Here is a 12,586-nt window from a genome sequence, read left to right on the forward strand (position 1 = left end):
AAAACAAGGTCGCTTATTTTTCTTCTTGTCTGGTAATAGAGTGGTCTTTCCACTCGATATCTTTTGGATACATTTCTCCAAATCTTCCCCAAAAGAGGCGTACACCATGGAAGGGGAAATTAGCCAAAAGCTTTTTGCATGGGTTCCTCTGTAGACCAATGCTTTAGCCAAAGAATTCTGCGCATATGCACCAATTGGAGTGTGAGACGAGATGCTTGCTGAATTAAATCTCTCATAGCATCGATTGTAAAACATAAGGCTTTAGGAAAATTCTCCCACAATTTGACTTGTTCTGGAGGTAGCTCCTTCAGCCCCTGTTTTACCTGGTCCTTGAGGACCCGACACATGCCTACTGCTGCTACAGCAGATTGGGCAACTGACCCAGCCAGAAGGAAGGAGGATTTTAGTAAAGATTCCAGCTTCTTTTCCGAAGGATCTTTGAACACTTGTACGTTATTCCACTGGACAACAGGGAGAGAGGGAGGAGTCTAGGAATGGCGCGGTCCGAGCGCCGTGGCAGTTAGACGGGAGCTCCGGCCAGCGGGTCTCCAGCGAACTGATGCTTGCTCTCCGTGCTCCCGCTGACCCCCCTTCGCTGTGAGGCTCACTCTCTACCACCAGTCCAGTCCCTGACCCCCCTCCGCTGTGAGGCTCACTCTCTCCCGCCCGTCCAGTCCCTGACCTCCCCCGCAGACAGCTCCAAATTGAGGTGCCGCCGTGATCCCGCGATCCCTGGGCTAAGCAACTCACCTGAGGTCCCTTGCAGCGCTCCGGGTGAGAAGAACGCCCCACGTGGAGTGCACGCTGGAGGCGGCAGCAGCTGGGGATGAGTAGCGCTGGTGAAGGTGCCAGTGAAAGAGCGGTCAAACAGGACACATTGTCTGAGACTAGGATTGACTATGAGATGGAAACTGAGTCTGAACAGAGAACGGATTATGAACAGGATAGATCATTATTACCAACAAAAATTGAAATACAAGGTATGTTTGCTGCGCTAGAAAAAACACTTAAATCACAAATGGAGCATATGTTGAATAGATTGGAAGAAGCGGAAAAAAAAACAGATTTGAATAAAAAGTACCATTATAAAATTGGAGGAAGAAATTAAAGATATATATATATATAAAAAAAAAGAACAGGAACAAGCGTATAAATTAGAAAACCAAGAGAATAGAGACCGAAGGAAAGTATCAGAATACGCGGAGTCCCAGACTCTTCTCAGTCAGAAAATCTCCCAGAAATAGGGACAATTTGTAATCCACTTTTAGATAGAGAAATAACTTCCCCGCTAAGAATGGGCGCATAGGATAAGAAGGCCAAGAGGAATACCACAGGAGAGTCCTACAGATATCATCATAAGATTTGAAAGTTGGGAAGAGAAAAAGTCAACTATGGAAGAACTTGAGAGGAAAGTCTCTAATAAAATTTGAGGAGCAAAACATCCAAATATATCAGGATCCATCTCAAGAGACGCTCAGAAGAAGAAGAAATGTAAGACCATTACTAAGGGTGCTGCAAGAGCAAGGAATACAGTACAATTGGGGTTTCCCCGCATGCCTGATCGGCAGGAAAAACGGGGTCACGGCAAGACTAAGATTTATTGAAGAAATACCGGATTTTTGTCAAAAACTAGACATTCCAATACCCAACGAAATAAAAGCATAAATTAGGGGATTGGTAAAATATAGAAAGAAAGGGATCTGGGGACCGGAAGCCCCGGAAATACCCCGGTGCTAATCCCCTAGAAATAGGGAACACGAGACCGCGGAGAATAGCTTTCCACCTTATTGATAGGAGCATAAGAGCGCCAAAGGGGGGGCACAAAAGGGGATGCTCCATAGCAAAGACCATAGGGGTCAAGGTTCCATCATGGTAGAAGGGAGGGAGGGATTGGGGGGGGGGGGGGTGGAAGGGTGGGGGACCGGGGGAGGAAAGGGGGCCAGGGAGGGGGGGAGAGGAGGGGGACTCGGATCTGTATATCTCACAGCAAAAAACATATCTGTCTGAAAAGCAAAAGAGGAAGGGGACTCGGAGCTGCATATCATATAACAAACATATATCTGTCTGAAAAAGAAAAAAAAAAAAAAAAAAAAAAAAGAGAAAGATATGGCCAACATAAATTTTATAACATAAAATGTGAGAGGCCTTAATTCCCCAGAAAAAAAGGCATATGGTACTAAGAGATCGAAAGGTACTCTGCAGAAATAGTTTTTCTGCAAGAGACACATATAGCATTAGACTCCAATGTGAGACTCTATTTTCGGGCAGTCCCAACTTGGTACTATGGAGATTCTCCAAAGAAGAGAGCAAAAGGGGTCACCATAGGAGTAGGGAAGAACATCTCTTTTAAAGGTAGAAGAAAGGAAAGTCGACCCAGATGGTCGCTACTTGTTCCTAAGAGGGGGCCCTCCAAGGGAAAAAGTATAAGCTTGCAAATATATACTGCCCTAATAGACACCCTCAAAAATACCTTAGGGGGATTCTGAATGCCTCAATGGATTTTAAACAGGGTTATGTAATACTAGCAGGAGACTAAATTTTTCAATGGAACACCATCTTGATTACTTAAAAAAAAAAAAAGTGTTTACCCAGCAACTAATAGATCCATGGAGGATCACACATCTAAACAAAAAAGACTATACATATCACTCATCTGTGCATGGTACGTACTCAAGACTGGACTATATGATGGTAAACCATGGGGTATTGAAACATGTAACCAAAACCTCAATAGGTACAATATCAATTTCAGATCATGCACCGGTAATAGTTAAAATAAGATTTGATGAGAGAGAGCAAAGAAAAGGATTGTGGAATCTGAAAGAAGAACTTATAGATGATATAGAAGTAAGCAATGTAGTAAAAAAAAAAAAAAAGAGCTGGAGCATTACTTTACGATAAACAATACACCAGATGTAAGTGTAGCTACAATATGGGAAGCCCACAAGGCGTATATTAGGGGAAAGTTAATTTCCATAGGGGCAGGGAAAAAGAAGGCAAGAGAGGCGAATATGAAAAAAATAACAGCGGAGTTAAATGAACTTGAACAAAAACACAAAGAAGGAGAAAATGAAGTTTACCAGAAAAAAGTAATAAAGAGGGCCCAGCTCAGAGACACAATGAAACTTGAAACCAGAAATATATTCAAAAATGTTGCAAAAAAAAGATATAAGTGGGGGAACAAACCAGGGAAATATCTAGCCAAAGTATCGAAGGAAAAATATAAATTATATTGAAAAAATAAAATATCAGGCAGGGCAAATGAAATATAAAACCTCCGAAATCGCAGAGGCCTTCCAGACTTTTTACAGCACATTATACTCTATCCGAACCAAGGAGACTCAAGAGCAGGAAGAAAGCAGAAAAATAAAAATTAAAGAATATCTAGAAGAAGTTAATCTACCAAAGATATCTCAAGAGGACATTGAATCCTTAGATGACCCAATTACTCAGGAGGAAATCTATAAAGCCTTTCAGGAAACACCAGGGGTAAGAGCCCAGGCCCGGATGGATTGCCGATTAAGTACTATAAAAAATGTAAAGAACTTTTGGTCCCAGAGCTCTGCAACTATTTTAATAAAATAGGTGATAAAGAAGAAATAAGAAAAGAATCTCTTCTTGCCAACATTTCTATTATTCCTAAAATTGGAAAGACGGAACTTTGTGTTCCAACTATCGCCCAATAGCACTGTTGAATGCCGACATAAAGGTATATGCAAAAATATTGGCAACAAGGATAAAAATATTAATGCCTGACCTGATAAACACAGATCAGGCAGGTTTCGTAAAAGGCAGAGAAGGGAGAGACAACAGCATAAGAACCATATTGCTACTACAGCAAGACAAAAAGAAACCCACAGTCGTACTCATGTCAATAGATGCTGAAAAAGCATTTGACAGAGTCGACTGGGGGTTTATGATGGACACCTTACGGAGCATAGGCCTGGGACCTAGATTCATGAAATGGGTAAAAAATGTGTATAACCACCCGACGGCTAGGGTGAAAGGTCAATGGGAGTGTGTCTGTTTGAAATGAAAAAAAAAAACCCCAAAAAAAAATAAACGGAACAAGACAGGGGTGCCCGCTCTCACCCCTACGTAATAAAAAAATATGGAAAATATGGGGAACTCTTTTGATTTTAAAATAAATCCTATAAAAACAGTTATCTTGGAAGAAGAGGAAGAGGAAGAGGAAGAGGAAGAAGAAGCACTACAGAAATAATTCCCATTTACTTGGGAAAAGAAACTTTAACATACATTCCCTTAATTAATTAAATAAAACAAGATTTAAAAAGATTGCCAAGGAAACCTCTCTCCTGGATCGGTAGGATCAATGCTTTTTAAATTATGACACTACCGAAAATAATCTATAAATTTCAAATGCTTCCCATAAGAATACCACAAAGTTTTTTTTAAGATAATTAAAACAGTAATAACGATATATATTTGGCAGGGCAAAAAGGGCAGAGTAGGAAAAAAAAAAAAGCGGTGGGTTGGATCTCCCAGACATAATAAGATATTATAATGCAGTAATATTGGCAAGGTTAGTAGAATGGACAAATACACACACTAAAAAGAAGTGGATCTTGATCTCTCTCTCTCTCTTTCCCTATCTCAATCTCTCTCTCTCTTTCCCTATCTCTCTCTCTCTCTTTCCCTATCTCTCTCTCTCTCTCTCTCTCTTTCTCTATATCTCTCTCTCTTTCCCTATATCTCTCTCTCTTTCCCTATATCTCTCTCTCTTTCCCCATATCTCTCTCTCTTTCCCCATCTCTCTTTCCCCATCTCTCTTTCCCCATCTCTCTCTCTTTCCCCATCTCTCTCTCTTTCCCCATCTCTCTCTCTTTCCCCATCTCTCTCTCTTTCCCCATCTCTCTCTCTTTCCCCCTCTCTCTCTCTTTCCCTATCTCTCTCTCTCTCTTTCCCTATCTCTCTCTCTCTCTTTCCCTATCTCTCTCTCTCTCTTTCCCTATCTCTCTCTCTCTCTTTCCCTATCTCTCTCTTTCCCTATCTCTCTCTTTCCCTATCTCTCTCTTTCCCTATCTCTCTCTTTCCCTATCTCTCTCTTTCCATATCTCTCTCTTTCCCTATCTCTCTCTTTCCCTATCTCTCTCTTTCCCTATCTCTCTCTTTCCCTATCTCTCTCTTTCCATATCTCTCTCTTTCCATATCTCTCTCTTTCCCTCTCTCTCTCTTTCCCTCTCTCTCTCTTTCCCTACCTCTCTCTCTCTTTCCCTACCTCTCTCTCTCTTTCCCTACCTCTCTCTCTCTTTCCCTACCTCTCTCTCTCTTTCCCTACCTCTCTCTCTCTTTCCCTACCTCTCTCTCTTTCCCTACCTCTCTCTCTTTCCCTACCTCTCTCTCTCTTTCCCTACCTCTCTCTCTCTTTCCCTACCTCTCTCTCTCTCTTTCCCTACCTCTCTCTCTCTTTCCCTACCTCTCTCTCTTTCCCTACCTCTCTCTCTCTTTCCCTACCTCTCTCTCTTTCCCCATCTATCTCGATCTCTCTCTCTCTCTTTCCCCATCTATCTCGATCTCTCTCTCTCTTTCCCCCATCTATCTCAATCTCTCTCTCTCTCTTTCCCCATCTATCTCAATCTCTCTCTCTCTTTCCCCATCTATCTCGATCTCTCTCTCTCTTTCCCCATCTATCTCGATCTCTCTCTTTCCTTCGCTCTCTCTCTCTCTTTCCCTACCTCTCTCTCTCTTTCCCTACCTCTCTCTCTCTTTCCCCATCTATCTCGATCTCTCTCTCTCTCTTTCCCCATCTATCTCGATCTCTCTCTCTCTCTCTCTCTTTCCCCATCTATCTCGATCTCTCTCTCTCTCTTTCCCCATCTATCTCGATCTCTCTCTCTCTTTCCCCATCTATCTCGATCTCTCTCTTTCCTTCGCTCTCTCTCCCTACCTCTCTCTCTCTTTCCCTACCTCTCTCTCTTTCCCCATCTATCTCGATCTCTCTCTCTCTCCCCATCTATCTCGATCTCTCTCTCTCTCTTTCCCCATCTATCTCGATCTCTCTCTCTCTCTCTCTTTCCCCATCCATCTCAATCTCTCTCTCTCTCTTTCCCCATCTATCTCGATCTCTCTCTCTCTTTCCCCATCTATCTCGATCTCTCTCTCTCTTTCCCCATCTATCTCGATCTCTCTCTTTCCTTCGCTCTCTCTCTCTCTTTCCCTACCTCTCTCTCTCTTTCCCTACCTCTCTCTCTTTCCCCATCTATCTCGATCTCTCTCTCTCTCTTTCCCCATCTATCTCGATCTCTCTCTCTCTCTTTCCCCATCTATCTCGATCTCTCTCTCTCTCTTTCCCCATCTATCTCGATCTCTCTCTCTCTTTCCCCATCTATCTCGATCTCTCTCTTTCCTTCGCTCTCTCTCTCTTTCCCTACCTCTCTCTCTTTCCCTACCTCTCTCTCTTTCCCCATCTATCTCGATCTCTCTCTCTCTCTTTCCCCATCTATCTCGATCTCTCTCTCTCTCTTTCCCCATCTATCTCGATCTCTCTCTCTCTCTCTCTTTCCCCATCTATCTCGATCTCTCTCTCTCTCTCTCTTTCCCCATCCATCTCAATCTCTCTCTCTCTCTTTCCCCATCTATCTCAATCTCTCTCTCTCTTTCCCCATCTATCTCGATCTCTCTCTCTCTTTCCCCATCTATCTCGATCTCTCTCTTTCCTTCGCTCTCTCTCTCTCTTTCCCTACCTCTCTCTCTCTTTCCCTACCTCTCTCTCTTTCCCCATCTATCTCGATCTCTCTCTCTCTCTTTCCCCATCTATCTCGATCTCTCTCTCTCTCTTTCCCCATCTATCTCGATCTCTCTCTCTCTCTTTCCCCATCTATCTCGATCTCTCTCTCTCTTTCCCCATCTATCTCGATCTCTCTCTTTCCTTCGCTCTCTCTATCTCTTTCCCTACCTCTCTCTCTCTTTCCCTACCTCTCTCTCTTTTCCCATCTATCTCAATCTCTCTCTCTCTCTTTCCCTACCTCTCTCTCTCTTTCCCTACCTCTCTCTCTTTCCCCATCTATCTCAATCTCTCTCTCTCTCTCTCTTTCCCCATCTATCTCAATCTCTCTCTCTCTCTCTTTCCCCATCTATCTCAATCTCTCTCTCTCTCTTTCCCCATCTATCTCAATCTCTCTCTCTCTCTTTCCCCATCTATCTCGATCTCTCTCTCTCTTTCCCCATCTATCTCGATCTCTCTCTCTCTTTCCCCATCTATCTCGATCTCTCTCTCTCTTTCCCCATCTATCTCGATCTCTCTCTCTCTTTCCCCATCTATCTCGATCTCTCTCTCTCTCTTTCCCCATCTATCTCGATCTCTCTCTCTCTCTTTCCCCATCTATCTCGATCTCTCTCTCTCTTTCCCCATCTATCTCGATCTCTCTCTCTCTTTCCCCATCTATCTCGATCTCTCTCTCTCTCTTTCCCCATCTATCTCGATCTCTCTCTCTCTTTCCCCATCTATCTCGATCTCTCTCTCTCTCTCTTTCCCCATCTATCTCGATCTCTCTTTCCTTCTCGCTCTCTTTCCTTCTCGCTCTCTTTCCCTCTTTCTCTTTCCTTCTCTCTCTCTCTATCTCTCTCTTTCCCCATCTCTCTCTCTCTTTCCCCATCTCTCTCTCTCTTTCCCCATCTCTCTCTCTCTTTCCCCATCTCTCTCTCTCTTTCCCCATCTCTCTCTCTCTTTCCCCATCTCTCTCTCTCTTTCCCCATCTCTCTCTTTCCCCATCTCTCTCTTTCCCCATCTCTCTCTCTTTCCCCATCTCTCTCTCTTTCCCTATCTCTCTCTCTTTCCCTATCTCTCTCTTTCCCCATCTCTCTCTTTCCCTATCTCTCTCTCTCTTTCCCTATCTCTCTCTCTTTCCCTATCTCTCTCTCTTTCCCTATCTCTCTCTCTTTCCCTATCTCTCTCTCTTTCCCTATCTCTCTCTCTTTCCCTATCTCTCTCTCTTTCCCTATCTCTCTTTCCCTATCTCTCTCTTTCCCTATCTCTCTCTTTCCCTATCTCTCTCTTTCCCTATCTCTCTCTCTCTTTCCCTATCTCTCTCTCTCTTTCCCTATCTCTCTCTTTCCCTATCTCTCTCTCTTTCCCTATCTCTCTCTCTTTCCCTATCTCTCTCTCTTTCCCTATCTCTCTCTCTTTCCCCATCTATCTCGATCTCTCTCTCCCTATCTATCTCAATCTCTCTTTCCCTCTCTCTCTCTTTCCCCATCTCGATCTCTCTGGAAGAGATATTAAGCACGACACAATTAAATAAGAATGTGTGGATACCACCTAAAGCTAGAAAATTGGGCACAGACACTCAACGATATAACAAAGAATGTATTTAAAATATGGGACACAGTATATAGGCGGGAAAAATGGGAGTATAACTCCCCCTTAATCTCACTAGCAGGCACTCATTTTTTCCACCAGGCAATAAGACACAGTTGGGAAAGCAACTGGGAACTACAAATTTTCAAGATATCACACAAGTTGAAATAAGTTTAAGAGAAGACATAAAAACAGTAGAAGGGGATCAATATTTGAGTGATTGGGAGTATTTTCAGGTAAAACACTTTGTGAGCACTTTACCACAGCCAATTAGGGATGATAAAACATTAAACCCAATAGAAAAGATATGCAGCATTGATAGGCCACTTAAACATGGTATATCACTGGTATATTAACAGATTTAGAGACGCAGGGAACATTGCCATGTGTAGAAAAGTGGGGAAAGGACATAAAAAGATAGATGATTCACAAATGATAGGTGCAGTGTATGATTTTGCGTCTGATATTACTACTATAGAAGCAAACTACAAGTGTGTTACGTTGGCATTTGACCCCAGTGAGAATGAGTAAAATACATCCAAACAATTCAGAGCTCTGTTGGAGGAATTGTAAGCAAAAGGGAACAATGCACATCTGGTGGGATTGCCCGAAAATACAAGAATATTTGGAAGAAGTATTAGAATATATAGAAGAAATAACAGGGGAGAGGATCATATGTAACCCTTGGACTTGTTTATTTCATGGAACAAAAAACCCAATATGGAACAACCTTGGTCCCTGTGCTGCTAAATGCAGCAAATGGTTTAATTCCCAAAAATTGGTTACACCCAAAGAGGCCATCAATAATAGAGTGGATAGAGCGAGTAGACTACATAGCAGAAATGGAGTATCTCGCTCGAAGGGAGATCGGAGAAAACAGATAGAGGGATATGGGAGAAATGGAGTCTTTAAAACATCAGAAAAATTTGTACAGGGAATGACAGAAACAGACAGGTGAGAAAACAAATATGTTTAAAACTAATTAGATACACAGATCCGGGGAGAGAGGGGGTGGGAGGAGGGATGGAGGGGGGGGCGGGGGGTTAGGAGAGGGGGGGAAATAAAGGAAGAGGCAAGCTAATACTTCAGGTTTACACTGCCCCGAGGGGAGGAGGTTTCACAGAGGGGAGGATGTTTCACATTATAACGGTTTGTTTAAAAACGAAAAAAAGATGAAGAATTTCCCAAAAAAAGAAATTATACAAATAATCAAGGAAGGGAAAAAAAAAATATATAATGATGAAAGAACCACATATGATGCAAAGCCACAGACGAGATGTTATGGGCGGATGAACCGTGAGCAAGTCTCGCTGTCCTTTGTTGGTGGAGTCTGAAGTGGATGGGAAAAAAAAAAAAAAAAAGATTCCACTGGACAAGTCAGGTTCTTATTTACACAAGAAATGGCTGAATCTACAGCAGGCAGACCACACTTCTTGGAAAACTCTTCCTCCATAGGATAAAGAATGTCAAACTTCTTCGGAGGCGAGTAACGCTTATCTGGATGTAGCCAGTCTGCGTAGATTAACTTTTTTAATAATGGATGAACTGGAAACGAGTATGCACCCTGCAGAGATTTTAATGAGCCCAGGGAGAAGACAGGTGATTCAGTTAACTCCAAAGAGGGCAACCTGAATGCAGTACACACTGTTTCAGCCTAACATTGCACCTGTGACCTTAGCATCTGGGAAGCAGAAAAGGGTTCCTCTGATATCCCTGATTCGCCCGACTCCTCATCCCTGTCCTCTGTAGGTGTTACCTCATCCTTCTCTTCAGATTTTTCTGAAAGGGGATCTGCTTCGCTTTTTGTCCTTTTGTGAAGACTTTGCGATTAGCGTAGCGATCTTCCCTTCTAATTTTTCCATGGCTGCGGTAAAAGTGTCCTCAGTGACATATGCAGGCCCAGGTGCCACTGGAGAAATTGTTACTCCTGATAATGCCAATAGCTCCTCCTGTATAGGCATGTCAAAATTTATAGGGGAGGAAGGTACCGAGCAGGCACGGCTAGGGTCCCTGTCTCAGGCGGCGATGCTTTGTCTTTCTTAATCCCTGAATTCCTTCTAAGGGAAGACATATTACCAAGCAACAAGCCAAGGTACCCAATGCATATACTCCTGTGCTCAGTTTAGCAATCTACATTAAGCGCAACACGCGCTCCTGATCCCGGCATTCGGAGCGCAACACGCGCTCCTGATCCCGGCATTCGGAGCGCAACACGCGCTCCTGATCCCGGCATTCGGAGCGCAACACGCGCTCCTGATCCCGGCATTCGGAGCGCAACACGCATTCCTGATCCCGGCATACGGAGCGCAATGCACTCAAGATCACTGCATTCTGAGCGTAATGCACTGGAGAACCCTGCATTCTCTGCATAACACACTCCTAAACCCTGAACTTTTGTAATACTTTTAGTAAAATAAAAAGGGCTTACTGTCTGACTATATTAGTGGTGTTCAAGTAGATCTCCATCTCTCGAAGGTTGCCTACCCCTGGATTAGAACATGGGGCATTCATCTCTTTCAAACTTCCGAGAGGCATTACTCTGAGCACAAAAGTGTGTTTAAGTGTTTGTCCATTTCCCGAATCCAGTGCCCAAGCATAGGAGGAATGGGCGAAACCCAGCATGAGGCTATTAGCTTGAGGGACATGAAGAGCAATCTTATAATGGCCACTGCCGCCTTATGTTCAAAATTGTTGGAATTTACATACCCAAGGAGACCTAAGACAGGGTCCGGAGTCAGCACAGTATCATATAAAGAATTTATCAAATCCTACCAATACTGGTGTCATTTTGGACATTTCCAAAACAGATGTGTATCAACCAGGAGATTGAGCACATCTTACACATTGAGTTTTCTTTCCTGCCTACCCTGTAAAGCAGCTCCAGGAGTATGGTAGGACCTATATAGAATAAAAAGTTGGGTCACTATGGATTGAGGATAGCTTAACCAACTAAGTTCTTTATCAGTTGATGCCATATATATCCTAGGGCCACACCTATATCAGTCTCCTATTTTCCTACGTGGAATCAGAATTTTAGGGAGCAATTCAGATAGCAGTAGCGTATAGCAGGGGTAGCCAACCAGTGGCCCGGGGAGCCCTCTGATGTGGCCTGCGACCTCCTGGCGGGTTGGCAAGCCCAGATCGCAGGTTGCCGAGCAGCCATACCACAGCATTAGTGTTGTGAATGAAGCTGGTGGTAGAGGAAGAAAGCAGCTGCGGAGCAGAGCCCCATAAGCCGATACTTCCTGTACAGCATCAACTTTTGCCACAGGCGGAGACTATGGCAAAGTTCATCTAACCCACACGATAGACAGATGCACTAAACCGCAGCACATCAGTGTGAAAGCAGTCTTAGGCCCTTTTCACAGGATCAGCCCGACCCAAATCGAACCCATTAATTCACCTCTATAGAGCAGCAGATGTAAACAGACTTTATCCGCTTATGCCTGCTTACCTCCAATACGATCCAGTAAATAAAATACATTTTGTCCCTTTCCATCTGGGCGGATTGAAACGGAGGGCTTATAGAATAGCTGTGACCTGTCATCCGCCCGATCCACTGATCGTGGCCCACGACTGGTTACCAAGTTGCTTAAGTGGCCCTCGCTCTTAAAAAGGTTGGGCACCCCTGCTCTAAGTGTAGCAATATCATTACATTTAATGAAGGTACAACATTTAGCAACTTATTGCTACACTTAGGAGGTGCCTCTCCTCTTTTATAGCCTGTAAAAAAATTGATATACAAGTGCTTTGGATTACAAGCATGTTTCTGGAACAAATTATGCTCTTATTTAGGCCTTGGGTGACACATAGAATCCCAACAGTTATAATAAGTGTCAAAGCCAAAATGCTTAAGCACCTCCCATATATAGCACCACTCTATGCTGTCTAGAGACAGCAGAAATCTACTTGTCGAATTAACAACAGGAATTTGAATATTTATAAAAGTACATCTTACAATTACAGCAGTTGAATAGTTGGGCATGAACCCAGTTTGATCTGAATGAATCAAATTTTAGCTAGTATTTTAAGGTCTGTGGTAAGCAGCGAAATTGGAATCCGGAAATCAGAGCTGCCTATCTGTGCCCTCTATTAGTGCCCTCAGTGCCACCTATCAATTCTACATATTAGTGCCTGTCAGTGAAGGAGAAAACAAAGGTATGTTTAGGATATTAAGCCACAGGGGATTTCTGATCCCCAAACCAGTAAAGCAGCTTTACAATGTTGGTTGAGTTTCCATATAGCTTGTTTGATCCCAGTAGCAGTGCC

At 43.3% G+C, this 12,586-nt stretch overlaps 1 protein-coding gene across 2 annotated transcripts in view; it reads right to left on the reverse strand.

Annotated features, from left to right (window-relative positions):
* HSPA9 (heat shock protein family A (Hsp70) member 9) overlaps nt 1-12,586 on the reverse strand; it is a 414,391-nt gene that overhangs the window by 91,792 nt on the left and 310,013 nt on the right. The gene's annotated exons all lie outside the window — the stretch shown is intronic.

The sequence above is a fragment of the Rana temporaria genome, chromosome 3 (assembly GCF_905171775.1).
Source record: "Rana temporaria chromosome 3, aRanTem1.1, whole genome shotgun sequence".
Taxonomy (NCBI): domain Eukaryota; kingdom Metazoa; phylum Chordata; class Amphibia; order Anura; family Ranidae; genus Rana; species Rana temporaria.